Source organism: Ochotona princeps, chromosome 20 (genome assembly GCF_030435755.1).
Source record: "Ochotona princeps isolate mOchPri1 chromosome 20, mOchPri1.hap1, whole genome shotgun sequence".
NCBI classification, from domain to species: Eukaryota; Metazoa; Chordata; class Mammalia; order Lagomorpha; family Ochotonidae; genus Ochotona; species Ochotona princeps.
Window position 1 is genome coordinate 19,792,860 of NC_080851.1, and position 19,828 is coordinate 19,812,687.

The window sequence follows — 19,828 nt, forward strand, 5'->3', positions numbered from 1 at the left end:
TCAAGTCTCCCATGTGGGTGGTAAGAATCTAATTACGTAAGCCATGATGGCTGTGCCCCAGGGTTTGTGTTAGCAGAGAGCAGGAGTCAGAGCAGGGGCTCCAACCCAGACTCTCGGATGCAGGACACAGGTGTCTTGGCACACATCCTTAACTGTTAAACTAAATGCCTGCCCTGTTGATCACTTTAGCTGTCTTATGTACTTTACATCTGGACCTCAGTCTTGGGTGGCTAAGAGGAACCTGGATTTGCCACCTGGGGCAATTCTGACTCTTTTGTTTTATAGGCAAAGAAGCTCAGGTCAACGTGCATTGTAAGGATACTCCCACACAAGAAATATTTCAACATGAAACTGAGGATTGAAATGTTGCTCCTTTCTCTCCATCACCCTTACTCACCCCAGATTCCTAGAAGGAAAGCAGAGACACATCAGAGGTGTTCAAATGGTCCTCAGGATGCTGTCCTGAGATATGAAAGTCCCTAAAGACAGGACTGTGCCCACTGTATCCTGAAATGGGATTTCTCCTTTGGGCATCTTGTAAAATATATAAAAAAATTAAAAGTACAGTTCATTATCCTGTACTTCATCATATTACTTATACTTTAAGGTATAAATATTTTAGCCTACAAGGTGGTGTGCTATTAGTATACTGAGAAAAGTGGCTTGGCAAGAGGAGCAAAGCCAAAGGCAAGAAGCTAGACTGGTGGCATAACACATTAAGCCTCTGCCTACAGTGCCAGCATCCCATATGCGCACAAGTTTGAGTCCCGGATGTTCCACTTCTGATCCAGTTTCCTGCTATTAGATTAGCCCAGCTCCAATCACTGCAACCATTTGGAGGTAAAATCATAGATGAACGATTCTCTCTCTGTAACTCTGCCTTTCAAATAAAAATAAACAAATTAAAAAAAATCCATAGGCAAAATGAGTAAACTGATGTATGTGTGTGACACACACACCTGCTGAACTGGAGGAACACCACTGCAAAGCACCATAGTGGATTAATCAAGTCAAGATGCAAACAGCCTTTTTCCAGCTACCATCTCCCAATATTTTGAAACCCTCTTGTTTTCCTCTGTGCCATAAGCTGCATCGCTCCAAGTTAAATACAATGTCTACAAGAGATATTTCCAAAATGCAGAATGATTCAATGTATTTTAAAACACATGCAGGTCACATACAAATGTGTAGATGAAACAATAGGAAATTAGTTTATAAAGAAATGGAGGGCAGGGACCATGTTACGGCATGGCACGGAGAGCTGCCATCTGTGACACCAGCATCCCACATAGGCACCTGTTAATGTCCGGGCTGCTCTACTTCTGAATTAGCTCTCTGCTAATGTACCTGGGAAAGTAGTAGAGGATGGAGAATGGCTCAAGAGCATCTCCCTGAATTTACACAGGAGATCCAGATGTGGCCCCTGACTTCTGACTTCTGCGTGGCCCAGCCCCAGCCACTGTGGTCATTTGTGGAGTAAACCAGTGGATGGAACACTTAGAGAAGCGCACTCTCTCTCTCCTTGTAGCTCTGCCTTTCCAATAACCAACCAAGTAAAATTTTATTAGAAACAAAAAAGAACCTCAGTCATTGCAAACTAATATGTGAAAAATTCAATAAAGCACTTAAATAAATCAGCCAAATGTTCTATAATAATCCCATTAAAAAATCCTTCCTGAGTCAAGTGCCTATTTACGTGCTAACTGAAAATGAGAGAAACATGTTGAAAACCATCGTTGCATGAAGCTCTATGGAGCTTTTCACAGATTTGCCACACCATCAGGTCTACATGGGGGTAGAGCTTGGTACATCACCTTCTGAGAACTGAGCCATAAAATCAACACATGCTCAATCAGAGCTGAAATGCTCCATCCTTAAAGAAACAAAATAGCTCAGATGCTAAGCAATGATAGCAATTGACAGGGCATAAAATCTAGTTCAAGGGCAGAAGAGAGCAAAGTGTCCATCGGAAAGGGGCCAGGACACTCAGGAAAAGGAGTGTGATAGCATACTGCACGTCATAGCCTGTGCCCATCATGAGGATACAATGCTTGCTGCATTTTAAGCAGTTCCAATCCACTGGTCAGGCTATTTCAATATAAATATGATGGAGAAAACTCAATTCAGTAATTCTTTCCAAGCCTCCCACTGCCCTTCCCTTAGTTCCACACTTATTAGAACATGTAATTCTAGCAGGGTTGTAATAGTCTGCATGGCAGTTGAGGTGCTTCCCACAGACACTGGGACATGAGTCTCCCCTGTCAGGTAAAGCCACCCTTCACCCGGCTCTGTCAAGAGTCACTGACAAGTCAGGTTTCCTGCCAGCAAGGAGGCAGTCTAGGCTCACCCTATGGCAGTTACTGCTGTGCTGTCAGTGGGAGGCTCTCAGGGAGCTGAATGTCTAGAGGCATCCTGAGGACCCTCCATGCCATCGCTGGCTACAAAACTGCTCTCTGGGAACTTGCAGATGAATCATTTAGACACCAGCTTAGTGATGATTGGACACCATAAAATAATAGCACATTCTTTTTATAACATGCAAGTGATAATATTCCAAAAGAGAATTAGAGAAAGGCTGCATTGTCATTGTAGTATTCCCCTCTGTATAAACTGCAGGTACTTACCAGTGATTTTCCTCAACTGGAATTATTCAGTAGGCCTCAGGTAACAGCTCCAAACAAAGCTGTCATCACTGAACTTGACCACAATATGGGAACATAACATTTGCTTATTATAAAGCTAAGCTGCAAGCATTTGGGTATGAGCATGAATTTACATCTAATGTAACGCAGGTAGGGCTCCTAATTAAGGCAAAAGTTTGCCATAAATACACAAAAATATAAGAGATAATTATATCTGAAATTTTCGACATATATTCTTTTTTTTAAGTGGCTAAAGAAGGATGGCTAATCTTTGAATTTCTGAAGATTCAGAAGTGTGGGAAATTTGAAAGTATGTTCATTTAATATCTATCATTCAGCATCAATGTGTACCTTAGCAGAAAGAATAAACACATAAAATATCTTTAAAAACTAAGAAACTGGGATGGCACTATCACATAGGTCTTTAAAAACCCATATAAACACAGACTAAATCTAATGGAACAGATATTCCTACCCATTAAAATGCCTCACTGGCTTCTCAGTACACACATGCACACACCTTACAATGCATTAGGGTTTTGAAATTATATTTATTTTGATAGATTTTCAATCTGGGGAGGACTGTATGATTCCAGTTCTGAAGGGACAACTCTGTATTTTCACTAAGCATCTACTGCTTCCCACTTTTCATACTTTGGCTATGAAAGACTCTACTACCCAAGTTCTGAGACAGAGAAATACATGGCTGATAATAAGAAAATCAGCAACTGACAGTGGGCTGCAGGGGACAGAACAGGAAGCAAACAGGAGACAAACAAGCGTCCAGTCCTCAAGGGCTGTGTGTTAAAATAAATGTAACTTTAAAAAAAATCATTAGTAAAGGCCAGAAATCTGAAGTGCAGGAAATTTCCCAAATATTAGGCACTGATTCAATTAAAAAAAAAAAAAACATTGAGTAAACACAAGTACTTTTTTTCTCACAAGTACATTTTTTAGAGAGTGAAATTCGTGAGATCTTTGATCAGACGGTTTCCTGAGACCCTCAGGAAGAGCACCAACTCCTCAGTCCTGCCTAACCAAAGCCAGGTTCACTTCTGCCTGCTTTTCTAAAACCATCTGACCCTGTTAGAAACCACAACAAACAGGTCCCTAACATTTTCACAGAATTCTGCTGGCACTTCCCTCTCCACCTGGAGTGCTAGTCTCCTTATCTCCACAGCCTCCATGATAAGCCCTGACTCAAAGGTCACCTTCTCAAAGAAGTTTTTGTTTCCTCCTACTCTTGTGTCCTTTCTACCCCCTATTATTGAACAAGGCAAACACATGGCATTCAACATGCTGCACCAAAAAGGAACCAAGGGCCTGGCACGATAGCCTAGCAATTAAAGTCCTTGCCTTGAACATGCCGGGATCCCATATGGGCACCGGTTCTAATCCTGGCAGCCTTGCTTCCTACCCAGCTCCCTGCTTGTGGCCTGGGCAAGCAGTCAAGGATGGCCCAAAGCTTTGGGACCCTGCACCCATGTGGGAGACCCGGAAAAAGCTCCTGGTTCGTAGCTTTGGATTGGCTCAGCTCCAGCCATTGTGGACGCTTGGGGAGTGAACGTCAGAGGGAAGATCTTCCCTGTCTCTCCTCCTCTTTGTATATCTGACTTTCCAATAAAAATATATAAATCTTAAAAAAAAAAAAGGAAGCAAGCAAGGGAGGTTATTTAAAATTACACCAGTTAGGAAACACTGGAGTCACCACGGTGTCACAAAGGTTAAACCTCTGTCTGTCACAACGGCATCCAATATTGGAATGAAAGTTAGAGTCCTAGCTGTTTCATTTCTGATTCAGCTTCCTAATGTCTCCAAAACAACAGCAGGTGATACACCAGGTACTTGGACCACTACCACCCATGTGCAAAATGCGCACGGAGTTCCTGGATCCTGGCTTTGGTCAAGCTCAGTCCTGGCCCTTGCGGCCATTTGGGGAGTGACCCAGCAGAGAACTCCCTGTCTCCCCTTCTTTCTAATTGATCTTTTTAAAAAGCATAAAACACTAAAGAATTCAAACTCATCCAGACACCTTAAGAAAACACACCATTCTCAAAATGTATTATGCAATGCATGTAGCTCTTAGGACACAGGTTCCTGCATTTCAACTTTGTTTCTTTCTGTTTGCTGTCTTAGACTAAGAATCTAGACAGGTCAATTCGGTGGCTATATTTATTTATTTTTAAAAGACTTATTTATTTTTATCTGAACGGCAGAGTTCCAGAGAGAAGGAAAGATCTTCCATCCATTGGCTCACTCCCCAAACTGTAGTAATGGCCAGTGCTGAGCCAATCTGAAGCTTAGAGCCAGAAGCTTCCTTCAGGTTTCCCACATGCAGCCCTCTGTGATGTCCCTGCCTGCTACACTATGGCACCAGCCCCCTGTGGCTGCATTTATATAGAACGTTATTTCCCTGGCTTTATTCTGAATGTTTACTGCTAAGGCCTCATGCATTCCAGTGCCATAAATATTCATTTGTGATATAATTAATGCTTGCATTCCATCCTGACAAGTCAGCTCACTCTTTCCTGCTTTGTATTCTGCCTTCTAGACCTGCATACATCCAAAGCCTTCTAGTAAAGCCCTGGCCACTTCCTGCAGCCATATTTCTTCAATGACATCTATTAAGGTAGATAGACAAAAGTGACTATGTGTGTGTAAACAATTTAACCTTCTGAGAATCTCATTATGACTCAGATTTATTTGAAAATTAACATCAAGAGTTAGAAAGATGAAAGGCACAAAAATACATTCATGTTATTGTGTTATTTAAAGTCAAGCCTAAACATGTTCTTACAGCTTCAAATTTATTTCCAAGCTATTTTTTCACAGTAATATTTAAACCTATTACTGACAGAGAAGTTAGCAACAGGTCAGGCCTTGGAGATTGGTAGGTAGACTAGGCTGACAGGCAGACATTGGAGCTTTTCAATAGAAGGGAAGCACAATTAGCTTAGACTTTAACAGGCTCTGGTTGCTCTAGTTTGAGAAACAAGGAAGCAGGAAGACCAGGCAAGAGACCTACAGCAGGGATTCAGGAAAGAATCGGTGGACTGACTTAGCACATCTGCATGACCGCACTGGAGAGTGATGAAACTGGCAAGTTCTAAACACACAGCCAAGAGCATCTAGTGACAAACTGGACATAGGGAATGCTAGAAAATGAGGACTGAGAGAGGAACTGAAAGCTTGAGGCTGCTGCTGACAGAAACAGGGAAGACTGGAGAATTGCTTTATAGGAGAATCTCAGTTCATCTTGGACACATGCAGATCCAAGTAGAGATTACAGCAAGCAAGCGGGTAAGAATCAGGGGAAATCCTGTGGATGGAATCTAAAGCCACAAAATATACTCAGATTAGAATGCTCTCCCTTCAGGTCAAAAAGGGTGGGGTGGGGGGAACAAAAATAATTATAAAATAAGCCCTAAAAGGCCTGTGAGAATTCTCACTTTAGTACATAAGTAAGTGCTGAATGCTGACAAAACATAACACCACACAGACAGTTGAAAGAACTTAAAAGGTAATAAAAGCGTTTTCCTGTTAGGACAACTTAATCTGACCAAGAAAGATCATACAAATACAAGTGGGTGACTGTAAAGAAGAGCAAAACGACCCAGTGTATACTCTGAACAATCACCACTCCCCTGGGAATGTTGCTGGATTCAGCAGACACAGAGCAAGGGAGAGAGGTGAGACATGTGCCAGGGGCCACCTGCTTTTATAGACTACAGGCTGACCAGAAGGCAGGATGCCATGGTGGTAGTCAAAGTCATCTTGGGTGGACAATAAAACCAGCTGGCCCTCCAGCCTTGTGGGGTCAACAAGTTGGTGACCAGCTGTCTTCCCAGCAAGGGCTCAGGCAGAGGGCAGCATGTTAGAACTCAAGTTCTTCCCTGGCTCAATCCCCTTCTCACCAGATGGTCTACAGATGAGGAATAAAACTCTCACCCACGTCTCAGGAGCCAGCTCCCTCCAGCTTCTGCTGTCCGTCTTGTTGGGTCTCTTCTGCTGTTCAAATGGATTTCACAGCTGCTCCACCCTGTTCTTTCTTAGCTTCAGGTCAGACTACGACACAGCTCACCTGGAAACTCCTTTATCTTAATCTGTCAGATCCAAGATACTGTTGCAAACCTCATTTGCCCACATGGAACAAAAGATGCCATTCCTCCAAGTACAAACGCTTGAATTTTTGTTTGCTCACAGCCTGGTTCCCTATCATCTTCCAGAATTTCCCCTTATTATCACAGAATTAAATCTACTTTTTATTTTTCTAAACGCATAGCTCTCTCTGTCATTCCTGAAGGTTAGCATGTAATTACCTTTTTTTTTTTTTTTTGGACAACCATGTTCACTAATTCTTTCAACCACCAGCAAACAGGCATTCACAAGTGTCCTGTGTCTCAGCACACATACAAGTGAACTTCACGCATTTTGTTGAAAATGGAATTAAAAGTTGTTGAGGCTTTTGGGGTATAAAATAATGTCAATTCCATACCTTTGAGGGATCCTCAAAAAGTTTGTGGAAAGTGTACATCGTGAAAACACTATACGCTTGGATTTTAAAATCTTTTCCACAAAGTAAATTTATCTTTTCATTTTATTTTTATGAACTTCCTGAAATAATTTCATGTAAATATTCTCATGAATGTTTAAAACTTTCTCTTTGGTATGTGCTGCCATCCTTAGAAATGACAGATTTGAGAGTCGTATTACTAACTAGACAGTCAAAGGTCCCTCAACTGGAGAATTTAAAATGGTTTCCAATGCAGATAAGTAGATGTCTATGCCACACAATGCCACTTCCTTGGTATTTTTTTGCAAACAATTTACAAATAATTGCTGTCACTTTCCTTGCAGTATTGACGACCATGCTAATCAGTGAGCAAACTCACTGGCCCCCAGGAATCATTGGAAGGTGGCTGAAAGCACACACTTATGTTGTTGGAACTTGTTCCACCTCCAAAAGAGTAGGACTAAGAATGCATTCTTCACATACTCTTCAATAGGTCTCCCACACTTTTTTTTTTCTATACAGGGTTGATCTGCTACATCCCAAGTAGCTGGCAAGGCTGGAGTTGGCAAAGCCAACATAGCTTTTCAGAAGTTAAGTCAGGTTTTTCCCCCACTCAGCCACTCAAGACTTCTCTGAAAGATGTTAGACATAGGCTCCTGAAAATGTCACTGCAGTTAATAGAGTCATCTTCTGTTCACTGCCCCTTGTCTGTAGCTAATGGAAATGGCACACCAATAGCAAGACTGGGCTACGTCAACAGCACCTGGAGTTACTCTCTATTTCAAAAACTAAAGCAGGTCAAGGAAAGGGTTTGCCAGGCACATCAATCACAGAAGTGGCCTATGTCATCTCCTATAACATAGCACGCCAGGAAGGCACACACACTGAAAAGTAAATTGCCAATCTCTACCACAGGACATTTTCCATCTAAGCCTCAGTGCATGTGGCAGATAGGGAAAGTCAATCCCAAACTTTTGATGCTTAAGACTTTAAAAGGCATCAGTATAGGGGGCCAGTGCTGTAGCTTAGCACATAAAGCTAGTAACATCCCATATGGGGCATCCCATATGGGTACCAGTTTCACTCTCAGCTGTTACACTTCCCATCCAACTCCTTGCTAATGGCTGGGAGAAAGCAATGATGGATGGTCCAAGGACACCAGCCATTGCTACCAATGTGGGAACATGGCTGAAGCTTTTGGGCTCCTGGTTTTGGCCTGACTCTGCCCTGGCCCTTGCAGCCACCTGGGGAATCAACCTGCAGATGAAAGATCTCTCTCTTAATCTCTACCTCTCTCTTTGATTCAAATAAACAAATCAATCTTAGCAACAACAACAAAAAGACACTAGTATCTTTTGCTTTTTTTTTTTAAATCAAATTTGTTATGCCATCCCAAGGGCGATCAGCCCTTCAGATCGGCATCAACTTCCCCGTGCTTCTGAAAGTGGCATCACCCAAGTACTGGTAATAAAAGATTCAATGCAATTACAGGTTGATATAACCAGCACACAGTGAGCTTCACAACCCAGGAACAGGCTCATGGCACACATTAAAGATTATCACAAAAGTTGTAGGGTCTTTTTAAACTCACCAGGTTAGAAACAAAGGTTTGAAACCAGCACCTCTACCTGAAAACTTGCTCTTAAATTGTTTAGCGAAAGAGATAAGTAAATGCTAGACTTAAAATACATATATTGATATATCCTTTAATACAGTTTCTTCAAATGCTTAAAGACTATATAAAGTGAGGATTACCAAAATAATAAGATCTTGCTCACTAGGCTACCGCACAAGGCCTGCTTAGTTTTTATTTAAGAAGCTGTGCTAATGTTGACTGTGCTGCTGGTTCCAACCTTTGCACACTTCTAACTGGTGACTAGTCTAAGCCTGCTTTCCCCCATGAGTTCCTTCACTGTTTTAGCAATCATTTCTCGCACAGAGTAACTCCAACAGTTCAGGCCTCCTCATCTCCCAAACCTTCATCCCCCTACTCAACACATCACTTCCCTTCCCCAGTGCTCCAATTGTGTCTACCATTTTTAATTCCCTGGATGGAAGGAGGTTTTCCCAGCCAGGTGTTTCCTGTAAAACTCCCTTGCTTGGACTGCCTTTTCCTCCAACCTTCAAACTACCACCACCAATAATAATTATCATTGCTCAAGGCGACTTCATGAGCATTTTTGAATGGACTCTGCTGATCCCTAAGGTGTAAGTCATATTCCATGTACCTTCCTTTACAAGTCTCTCAAACTGTTCATATGCCCTACATTCTCCTTATATATCCCTTTCTTCAGAGTACATTAGAAGTTCCTAGAAAACATATCCGTAGTCTTAGCACCTGGAGCGATTCCTGGCATTTGTTAGGCATTTACTTGCTAAATTTATCAATTATAAGCATCACTGTTTGAAAGTATGAAATCTGGTTACTCATTAAAGATAGGTTTACATCTATAATTGAGCTCAATATACATTAAATAACGAAGAATGCAATCTCTAGTTACTATGAAGGACAATGGAATGAATAAAAATGTTCCAATCTTCCCGAATCAACTAGATTGATCATCTCTCTTTCCAATGCATAGTAAATGGTGTTTAGTGAAGCCACTCGAATGACATACTACAAAAACTGACTGAAATACATAGGAAGGCAGAAGGAAATCATTTAATTCCTAGGATGGGAACCTACCTGACCCAAACACAGACATTTTTGTTAAGTATCCATCACATGCAAAACTTTGTGCTGGATGCTGTGGGGAAACACAGGTGGAGATAATGATCTCTGTTCTCAAACATTCTTTCATGAAGAAGGTAGCAATACATTAACACCCAGAAAACATTTAAGGTAATTATAACACAAGCCGGACCTGAAATTCATGGTTTTGTGACCAGAGAGGGATTCATGAAAAAAACCATCCCCCAAAGAAAAGATGATTTTGAAAGAAATAAAATTATTGCAAGAAAGAGGCAGGCTGGATGAACAAAAAACAAAAGCCTGTGTCTGTGAACACTGTGTCCCACTGGCAGTGTAGAGAGATGCCCCGTGGGAGGGAGACACAGGAGACAAGGCTGCAACCGAACAGAACAGATCACAGAATGCTGCAAGCTGTCAGCCCCAAGTGCAAGCTTGTCTTTCACACACAAGGCAAACGAGCCTCGCTGAGTACTGAGTGCCTGAAAACAGGGAAAACACTCCAGAGTTCATTAAGATGTCACTGCTTTTGGAAAGTTAGCAAACAGCCTGCTCATCCAGAGAGTTAAACATTGACTTCATGGCCAATGAGTGTCACACAGTGAAGCATGTCTGTGATTCCTTTCCTGTGGACAGAGACATTCAGCCCTAGAATCTGTATTTTCCCAATGTCCTGTGAAATACCTAACACCTAGAGGAATGGACATCTTGGGAGAAATACTCATAAACAATACCTTGCAGAATTATGAGAAGTACGTAACTTTCAGAGTTTGCACTAAGCAGTCAGGAACTGAAGTCCATTTACCAGATACCTGTTTCTAATTTCCACTTCTTATTTCTCAGCTTGCAACAAAGCAAAACAAATACTGCCAATAGTATCTCGTCCATCTTCAAACTGATGTCTCCAAGAAAGGGAGCACTCTGCCCCCTCCCTCAGATGATTTTCTCCAGTCCCCACAGAGTCAATGCTCCCTTGCCTAGCCTGTCCCAGTGCCACAGAATCCGAACAAACAATACACAGTGATGGCCTGGGGCCAAAACTTGTCCTCACAGAGGGGATGGTGTTTTTACGTAGGCTTGGAAGATTCTTTTTTATTTTTTAAAGGTTTTTTTTTCCCCCATTGGAAATGCAGATTTAGAGACAAGGAGAAGCAGAGAGAAGGAGCTTCCAAGGTTCACCCCTGCAAAATGACTGTAAGAGTTGGAGCTGAGCTGATCTGAAGCCAGGAACCAGGAGCCTCTTCTTGTTTCCTACATGGGTGCAGGGTTCTAAGGCTTTGGGCCATCCTCCACTCCTTACCCAGGCCATAAGCAGGGAGCTGGATGGACATGGAGTAGCCAGGACACAAACCGGTGCCCACATGCCACGTGGTTAGAGATGAAAGGCTAGCCAATTGGGCCATTGTGTAGGCCCCTTGGATGATGATTTAAAAAATCGATATTGTCAACATCAATAGGTAAGAATTTTCCACAGAGATAAAATCCAGATATCTAGTTTCTCTTGAAAACCAGGCAATTCTGCAATATTTCCCAATTGATCTATCTGCCACCCTCACATCCGGCTTGGCTAGTTCCCACTGGCACGGGCTTTTACTCCTGGATCATTGAGTGTCTGGACCTGAACAGCTGGTAGCCAGTCACAGCCAACTGTGCTGGAGGAGGGATCATCAAGAGCACTACCTGGGTTCACATCCCAGGACCACTGCTGACTATCTATGTAGCCTTGGACAAGTTATTTAACCTCTCTGCATCTGAGTACTTCTGTGAAACAGGAACAAAAATAGTACAAGTTCCCTTTGAGTGCTGTTGTGAGGAATACATTAGCTGACATAAAATTGTGGTTCTCAATGAGATAGTGGAAGTGAGGGGAGGATTTTGCCTGTCCCGGTTCCCAGGACATGTGGCAGTGTCACAGTGTCTAGGGGACACCATGAGTTATCACAACTGGAGGGACTGTCACTAGTGCCTACTGGGTGTGGATCAAAATGCTGATGAACATCCTACAATGCAAGGACAGCCTCATCAACACAGAATCATCCAGGCCAGAATGTCCAGGGCGCTGGAGATGACAAATGCCAACACGCAGCAGTAGAACAGCTTCTGGCAGAGAGGAAGTTCCCTGCAGACATGAGTTACCATCAGTAACAGTAAAATCAAGTGCCAAACCAAGTGCTGGTGGGCGTCCCCACTCCAGCTGGAGGAACGTCGCGTACTCGAAGCCTTTGTGTTATGTCTGATAAATTTAACACTCCACAAAAACAAGAACAAGTCCCGGAAGTTCCCTGGTTCCACATAATTAATTCAATAAGCAATTAATTCAGAATAGCAACTGTCAGAATATGTTTTCTGAAAGAAAAGGTCAGAATATACCTTGGTGAACAAGGATGTGCAATACTTGCACAGTGCCCTGGGAAACATGGCATGGGAAACTGCAATTGCTGCAACTTAGAGGTACTAGGCATTCTCTTTCTGCCTCTACAATAAATTTAAAAATCGCAAAGATCATTCAAGTACAAATAGCTCTCAGAGCCAAGGACCCTTGGTGAGAGTTTAGCCTTTGATCTTGACTCACACAGTGAGAGGTATCTTCCAGATCTAGGCCAACTCACAAGCAAAGCAGTGCAGATGATCAGAAAGCCACACCTGTGCTAACACACTGCTGAGGAGTCCACCAACTCGGACACGTGCTCTCAGAAGCGATGAGGACCTCCATGTGGCTCTGCTGCTGGGTGCCAGGAGTATTGATTATGCATTTAGGACCAACACTGCAAGTACCACAAGACCCCCTGAGCTCATCCCTCCAGGCCTCAGCTTTTCTCATCTACCATGGTACTTCCAAGTTATGGAAAAACAGAATTACAAGATGTCTTGAAATCCATTCCTAGCCATTCTGTGAACTTTTTGAAAATCTCTCCAAAATATTCCAAAGTAGACATACTAATATCTGGTACCATAAACACAGAGAATGCTGATTTTGTTTGTGACAATATGTTTTCAACATTCACTGCCCAAAGGCCCAAGGGTGTCACTAGGGACACTTTGATAATTGTGGAAGTCAGAACCTTAACTAACACAGGAAAGTCTATTGAGTCAGGGCCCCAAAAAGTCTAACAGTGCTTCTCACAAAGTGAGGTAATAGAAGTGTCTACAAAACTAGAGGGCTCTACTATTTGCAGCAAATTCTACTCATGCGATACAAATTAAGTCTTTTGCCTCAAGCCAGAATTTATCTGAATATTTGCATATGTAACAGGGCTTCAAAAAGCTCATGGAAAGTATCTGCTATGAAAAAACTACGCATGGTTGTGGGTATTCAGCCTAGTGGTTAGCATACTGGTTAAGATGTCCTGCCCAGAGGCTGGTGTTGTAGCACAGAATGTTAAACTGTTACCTGGGATGCTGGGCATCAGCTTCTGTCCTGGCTACTCCACTTCCAACCCAGCTCCCTGCTAATGTGCCTGGGAAAGCAAAAGACGACGGTCCTGGTGCTTGGGTCCATGTCACTCACATAGCTTCTGGTTTCTGGCTTCTGCCTGGCTCAGCCCAGGCAGTGAATAAGGAACAGAAAAATCTCTGTGTGACTCTTTCTATCTAGAACTCTTTCAAAGAAATAAATGTTTTATTTTTTAATGCCTTGTCCCATGCCCTGTGTCTGGCTTGATGCCCAGCATGTTACTGACTCCAACTTCCTGCTAATGCAGACCATGGGAGGCAACGGTGATGGCTCAAGTAATTGGGTTCTATACACGGGAACCATGGTTGAATTCCTGGCTCCCGGGGACCTCTGATCCTGCCCAGGCCAGTCCCAACTGCTGTTGGGAATTGGTGGAATAAAGCAGCAGATGGCAGCTCTTTCTAGCTATCTATTGGCCTCTCACATTTTTTAAAAAATAAAAACAACAACAACAAAAAACTATATATGGTCTTAAAAAAGCTTTTTGTTACAAATAGTAGTGTGTTATCAAAGACAGTAAGATTGAAAAATCATTTCTCAGAGGAAGGCTCCAAAATTGCCAAAAAGAGAGAAGGCTTCCATGAAGAGGCCAGCAAAGGTTTCTCTGAGAAAGCAGCACGTGGGGGTGTGTGTGTGGAGAACAGCTGGAACTCTGGCTGGGGTTACCCACCCCGAGGATCTTCCAAGCAGAACACGAGTCCAGGACCCAGGCTAGAAAGCTCAAGGCAAGAGCCAGGAGCCCACTTGGGGGCAATGGTTTCACAGAAAAACAACACTGTCATTCAGGAGCCAACCCTGACAGGCTTGATCTTTAGAATACTGAGTATCAATTGAACAAACAAAAGCCAAGAACAGGGATGCTCAGTCAAGACACTCAGTTTTGATATTCTGACTCAAACAGCAAAAGTTCCCCATGTCCTAAATGTGAATATTTAAACATTTAAGAAAAGAGGTTAACAAGTTTATCATTGTTATTCTACCACAACTCATGAAAAAGTCTCCATTAGCTTCTGGAAGAGTCAAAAGGCCATTCACAAAGTTAGTTTGGCCTGTATTCAAATTAACTAGCTCCTAAATTAGCTCTAAAATAAGTGAACCTCAGAAACAAATGAGAAGCATTTAAAAAATTTAGGACAAAACATCATTTGTCAACCATATGCTCTACAATTTTCTATTCAGTTTTAGCATAACATATTAGTAAGAAAGAGAAGTTAACCCTGAGCTGACCCCAAGGGCTTCCTCAATCATTGGAAAAACTGTGCATGCTAACAGAAATTCTGAGCCAGTAAGCTCCAAACATTATTCTGTAATTATGTATATGGCGAAGGCTGGGAAAATAGTAACAAATTTTAAACTCCCTTTCAAATATTTCCGAAGTTAAAATACATTTTTAAAAGAGTCATTTTACAACCACAACCTTCTAACAGAAACCAGTTTCATCTGGAGAGTTCAATCTTACTAATTCAGAAAGGGGAAGGAAAATAAGCGAAGGATTATTTTAGCTTAAGAAGAAATACTATTGCATCTTTTAAAACTATTTTTATGAGCTTATGGACAGCAAGTTCGAGATACTGAAATGCAGTGTTTTTACAAACACGTAGAAACCCCTTTGTTACAGGTCTTCCACACAGAAAATGCTATAGAAAAAACACCCAGCTGAAAATCAGCAGGGTGAGACCCTGGCATCAGTTGGGTCACTGTGCTGCTTTCAAAAACCACTGAACGTCTTTGGGACGTCACAGCCCTACGTTCAACTGAGAGAGCTGAATTACACAATCTCTAAAATATCAAATCATGAGACATAATTTTAAGTGACAAAAATCTGTAGCTGCCGTTATAGGGCCATGAGGGCAGGGGGTAGAGCAGAATGAAGTAAGTTTTGTAATGATGGCTAATCAGAGTTCAAGACCAAGCTCCAGTGAGTCCAGCAGACTTAAATGCGAAGGCTTATCATTGGCTTTTACAAGATATTAGGAGACACATGTAATGCACCTGGCACACTGTACACACTCAGTAAAAGCAGGTTTGACATTCCTGGTCAGTCCTGTGAATTTTAATTGGAAATGATCATCCATTCAGTGGGCAGTGGAAAAGCGGTTACAGATAACAAGGGAGAGGCTCTTGGCTGGCCACAGGGAGCGTAAGCGCAGGGAGCTGGAGATCAGCAGAGGCTTGAGTCTTGCACACAGTAACAAGGAAAAGGACAATAGCATGGACGACAGCTCTGTAGGAGAGAAAGCACTTTTTCAGCAGGAGGACTCCTGGAGTTACTGCAGTGGTTGTCTAACCAAAACACAAGGAAGCAGAAAGCTTGTTAGAGTGGGTGTCACAATAAATAAATAAATAAATAAACCCAAGTGAACCCTGCAGTGCACCCATCATCCTTCAGCCTGCCTACAGCTCTCAGCTGAGACAATATGCTCCTGCAAAATGCTTCAGTGTCACTTTCTGCCACTGTCCCCTGCCCCACTCTCTCCTAGGTCCACTCTGCTGCTGCCACACCAGCTTCCCCTCATTCCTGGAAAAAAGTCAGGCTCTCAAGACCTGTGACAGTTGTATCTGCTTAGAAACTTCTGGCAGATCTTCCAAAACGGCTGACTCAGCCTACACAGTCTACCCCAAACCATCACTTCCTCAGAAAAGCCTTCCTCACTACAGTATACCATCCCATACCACGCTCTGCTGCCTCACTCAAAGCACCTACCCTGCACTGTCTTTTCTAGCATTTATTGCAATCTAGAATTACTTTCATGTTTACAAGTTTATTGTATTTCCACCACAATGTCAGACTGTGTAGCACTGGGGACCTCCTAGAATATTCAGTGTTCAACACTTGACAGAACACATAACTCAGACACTCCCCAGATAAAATGGTGAATAAATTTCAATGACAGTAACCTCCATCCTAAGAAAACAGGGACAGGTCTTCAAAGGGGGCTTTAATTTCAATTCTTTAACACAGTCTGATGCAATGCAATTATGCAGTCATCAAGGATTTGAGACACCAAGATTTTAAAGGGAATGAATTCACCATACAAAATATTATTTAGGCGTGCCCATTTTACTTTGTAAGCATTATTCTCTACTCTCTTATAAAAGTGAGAACCCACAGATAAAGCAAGGACATCCTAAGTTCTTTTGTCTTGCTTCTAGAAGGAGGTGTACAGGTGACACATAATACCTCTGTGAACTTCCCCAACAAGGACCACTGATAAAACAAACTGGACTAATTCCAGTTACTTGGTGGTTAGCCCTGCAACTTTGCTACCTTTCTAAACTTACGCAATCTATTACTGGGTAAACTGATGAAGTCAGTCATTCTACCTGCAAAAGAGAAGACAAATGCTATGGCGAAAAAGTGCCATATTAAGAGAATGAAAAATTTCTATAACATCAAATTAATTTTTATCTAAAAAAGAAAAGGAAATCCCTTTTTAATCTTCCACGTCAAGTCATCACACTACGGAGATTTCAAAACTGGGCAAGCTATCCATGAGTGGGCAAAGCAGTGAACTGAAACCCTCGTTAGAACCTTCATGACTCACGCTTACATTTTTATTTGGTTTTGTTTGTTCTGAAGGGTAGACCTGTGTCTTGGTCTCAGCACGGGCTCGGTCCCTAAGGGGCCTCCCTCGGGGTCCACAGGCCATGACTGCATCCCTGTGGGCTTGTGCCTTCTGCAGCTTCACTTGAGCATCCCTGGCAGGCTCGGCTGGCCCTGCCCCTCTTCCTCACCTCACGCCAGCTGCGTTCGCACACAGGGCACGCCCGGACTCTGACCTCCAGTCCGCAGGGCTCTGGGTGAGCCCCAGCCTAGTCATTTCCGAGACTCAGTTTGCCAACCTGTCAAATAGGGTGACAGAGCAACCCCAGCCTACCTCATCTGGCGGTTCCGCCGGGCCAGCCGCCCCAGCCTGGCCCGGGGACTGAGGTTCCGTGGTCGCGCCGCTGTGGCCCTCGCGGGCGGAGGGGCGGGGCGCGGCGGGGCGGGACTGGAGACGGAGCCCAGCACGGCGACACGCAACCCACCGCCGCTGCCCGCCGCCCCGGGGCCTCCTCCAGGGCCCGGTCCCTGACGTCAGCACGCTGACGTCGACGCGCGCGGGCCGCAGCCTGCTCGAGGCCTGAGGCGGGGATGCGGCCCATTCGTCAGCGGTTCTGTCACTCATCCGCCGCCCGGTGAGCGACGCGGGGAGACGGGAGAGGGAGGGCTGAGCTGCCGAAGGAATGTCTGGGAATCTGGGGCTGTGGCCTGAGAAGGCAGCTGGTGGCTGTTTGCACCCAATCGTTTTAATAAGCGTCTGCTGCCTAATGTAGAGGCGTCTTCCGGTTTCTCTCAGCTGAGGGAGAAGTTGGCTCCGGGTGGTGGGAGTGGTTCTCAGGCCTCGGGGCACCTGGCTGTGCTCTCCAGGAAAGCCACTGGGTGTGCATTTCTCAGCTCTCCTGTCCCCACTGAACTCCCAGCTGTCCCTGGCCTCTTTCCAAGGCCCATTCCCGGGGCCCGCGCTGTGGAACCAGCTCGGTGTCAGCGGTAGTTGCGTCGAATGACATTCGTTCTCTCAGGGTTTGCGCATCCCTTTGTTAGGGTTGCACTGAGAATGTATTAAGCTTTTTTTTTTTCAGTAGGTGCTGTAGGTGTAACTGTAGCTGTAACTGTAGTTACAGTGCCACTTGTTTCTGGCCCAGTTCTCCGGGCACACATTATTTGCTGGGTTGTTTTATTTGTTTCAATATTCTTCCGAAATCATTGTGAAACAAATGTTAAGCCACACAAGTAAAATTAATTTTAAAAAGCAAACATTGACAATAGGCCAGTGTCCTTCTTAGGCACTCATTACAAATCCAGTCTTTAGATGATGGCTCCTGAACGTTTACGCGATGTAGTTTTCTTTAATTTTACACTCAACATTGAAACCTTTCAAGACTCTATGTAAAAGAATCTCGTTCTTCATAATACAGTTTGGTGTACTATATGTACATATATTGTCATTTCCTGCGGTTTACTTGTTTTTTGTTGTTGTTGTTGTTGTGGTGGTGGTTTTGTTGTTGTTGTTGCTGTTGTTGTTGTTGTTGCTTTGGCTTGGAAATGTTCAAGGAAATCTCTTAACTCTAGCAGAATGCAGGTCATTAGAACAGAGGCAAGGTAGATGACATAGTTTAGTATTGAAGGACTGTTCCACTTCCAAGTGGAATTGGAAGCATGGGAGGGTTGTATGTAATTGTTTCAAAGATTTATTTAGTTTTATTGCAAAGGCAGATTTACAGAGGAGGTAGAGAAAAATCTTCCATCTGCTGGTTCATTCCCCAAGTGGTCACAATGGCTAGAGCTAAGCCAGTCTGAAGCCTGGAGGCTCTTCCATGTCTCCCACATGGATGCAGGGCCCCAAGGCTTTGGGCCATCCTGTACAGCCTCCCAGGCCACAGGCAGGGAGCTGGATGGGAAATGAAGCTCCTGGGACACGATTTGGTGTCCACATGGGATACCGACACTTGGAGTGGGAGGATTAGCCAATTGAGCCGTTGTGCTGGGCCCTTATGTAATTGTTATTCATTGGGAATGGGGGCCAGGGTCATTGCAGAGTTTGACCAGAAGTAAAAATAGAGAATTCAGAGACCTCATAAAACAAGTCTTTTGCAAAGCTTTTAAAATACATTTGGATAAGTTATTAAACATGACAAGAATCAGCAGAAGCAACCTTGAGGACATAAATGAACATGATTTTTACCACTACCCTATTTTAAATACAAAGTGCCCAATGTTTATCCACAACAGCAAAATCAAAGCAAATAAAGAACAGTGATATGTGACCCAATCATAAAAAATGAGAAAAATTAGCAAGACTTAGGCTTTTTAGACAGATTTAAATTGACTGTCAAATATACTAGAAAAAAAAAAGAAATTTGGATTAAAATAATTAAAGGTAAGTAACAGAAAGATGTAAAAATAAAATAACCCTATAAGTAAAAAGCTTGATGTCACATGAAGAAACTATATAGGAAATCTTGCTCTTAAAAGTACAATAACCTGTGGGTCAAGTAGCCACTTGAGTCTGTGGCATCTTATGTGGAAGTGCTGGTTAAAGTCCCAGCTTCCTTAATTTGCAGTCCAGCTCCTTGCAGAGTTGTCTGGGAAGGCACCAGCAGATGACCCATGTAACTGGGCCCTTGCCACCCGTGCAGGACCAGAGTGAAGTTATTGTCTCCAGGCTTCAGCCTGTCCTAGACCTGGCTATTGTTGCCATTTTTAGAGTGAGCCAGCCTCTAGATGATCATTCACTCTGTCTCTCTGCTTTTCAAATAAATGGGATAAATGTTTATTTTTAAAAAGAAGATGTAGACTTCTCAAAGTCTGTGTGCTTGGAGATAACATTATCCCATCTTAGAAGCAAAATGACATAGCAGTAAAGAAAAATGAGGAAAACCTAGGTGACAAGAAAAGGGTTACCAAAATAATGTTTCAGGGAAGTCTCATAACAAATGAAGAAAGAGACAGAACATTAGATTAGAAAAATGTTGCAAAACTCCCCCAC

General features: G+C 43.1%; 1 protein-coding gene across 4 annotated transcripts in view; it reads right to left on the reverse strand.

Annotated features, from left to right (window-relative positions):
- STARD3NL (STARD3 N-terminal like) overlaps positions 1-17,358 on the reverse strand; it is a 36,292-nt gene extending 18,934 nt beyond the window's left edge. The window contains exons 1-2 of one of the 4 annotated variants that reach the window (XM_058678032.1): positions 17,177-17,358; positions 13,236-13,302 (exon numbers count right to left, since the gene is read on the reverse strand). The gene's annotated coding sequence lies outside the window, so the exon portion shown is untranslated. The other 3 variants (XM_058678033.1, XM_058678034.1, XM_058678031.1) reach the window with 3 other exon arrangements.
- Between the last annotated feature and the right edge of the window lie 2,470 nt (positions 17,359-19,828).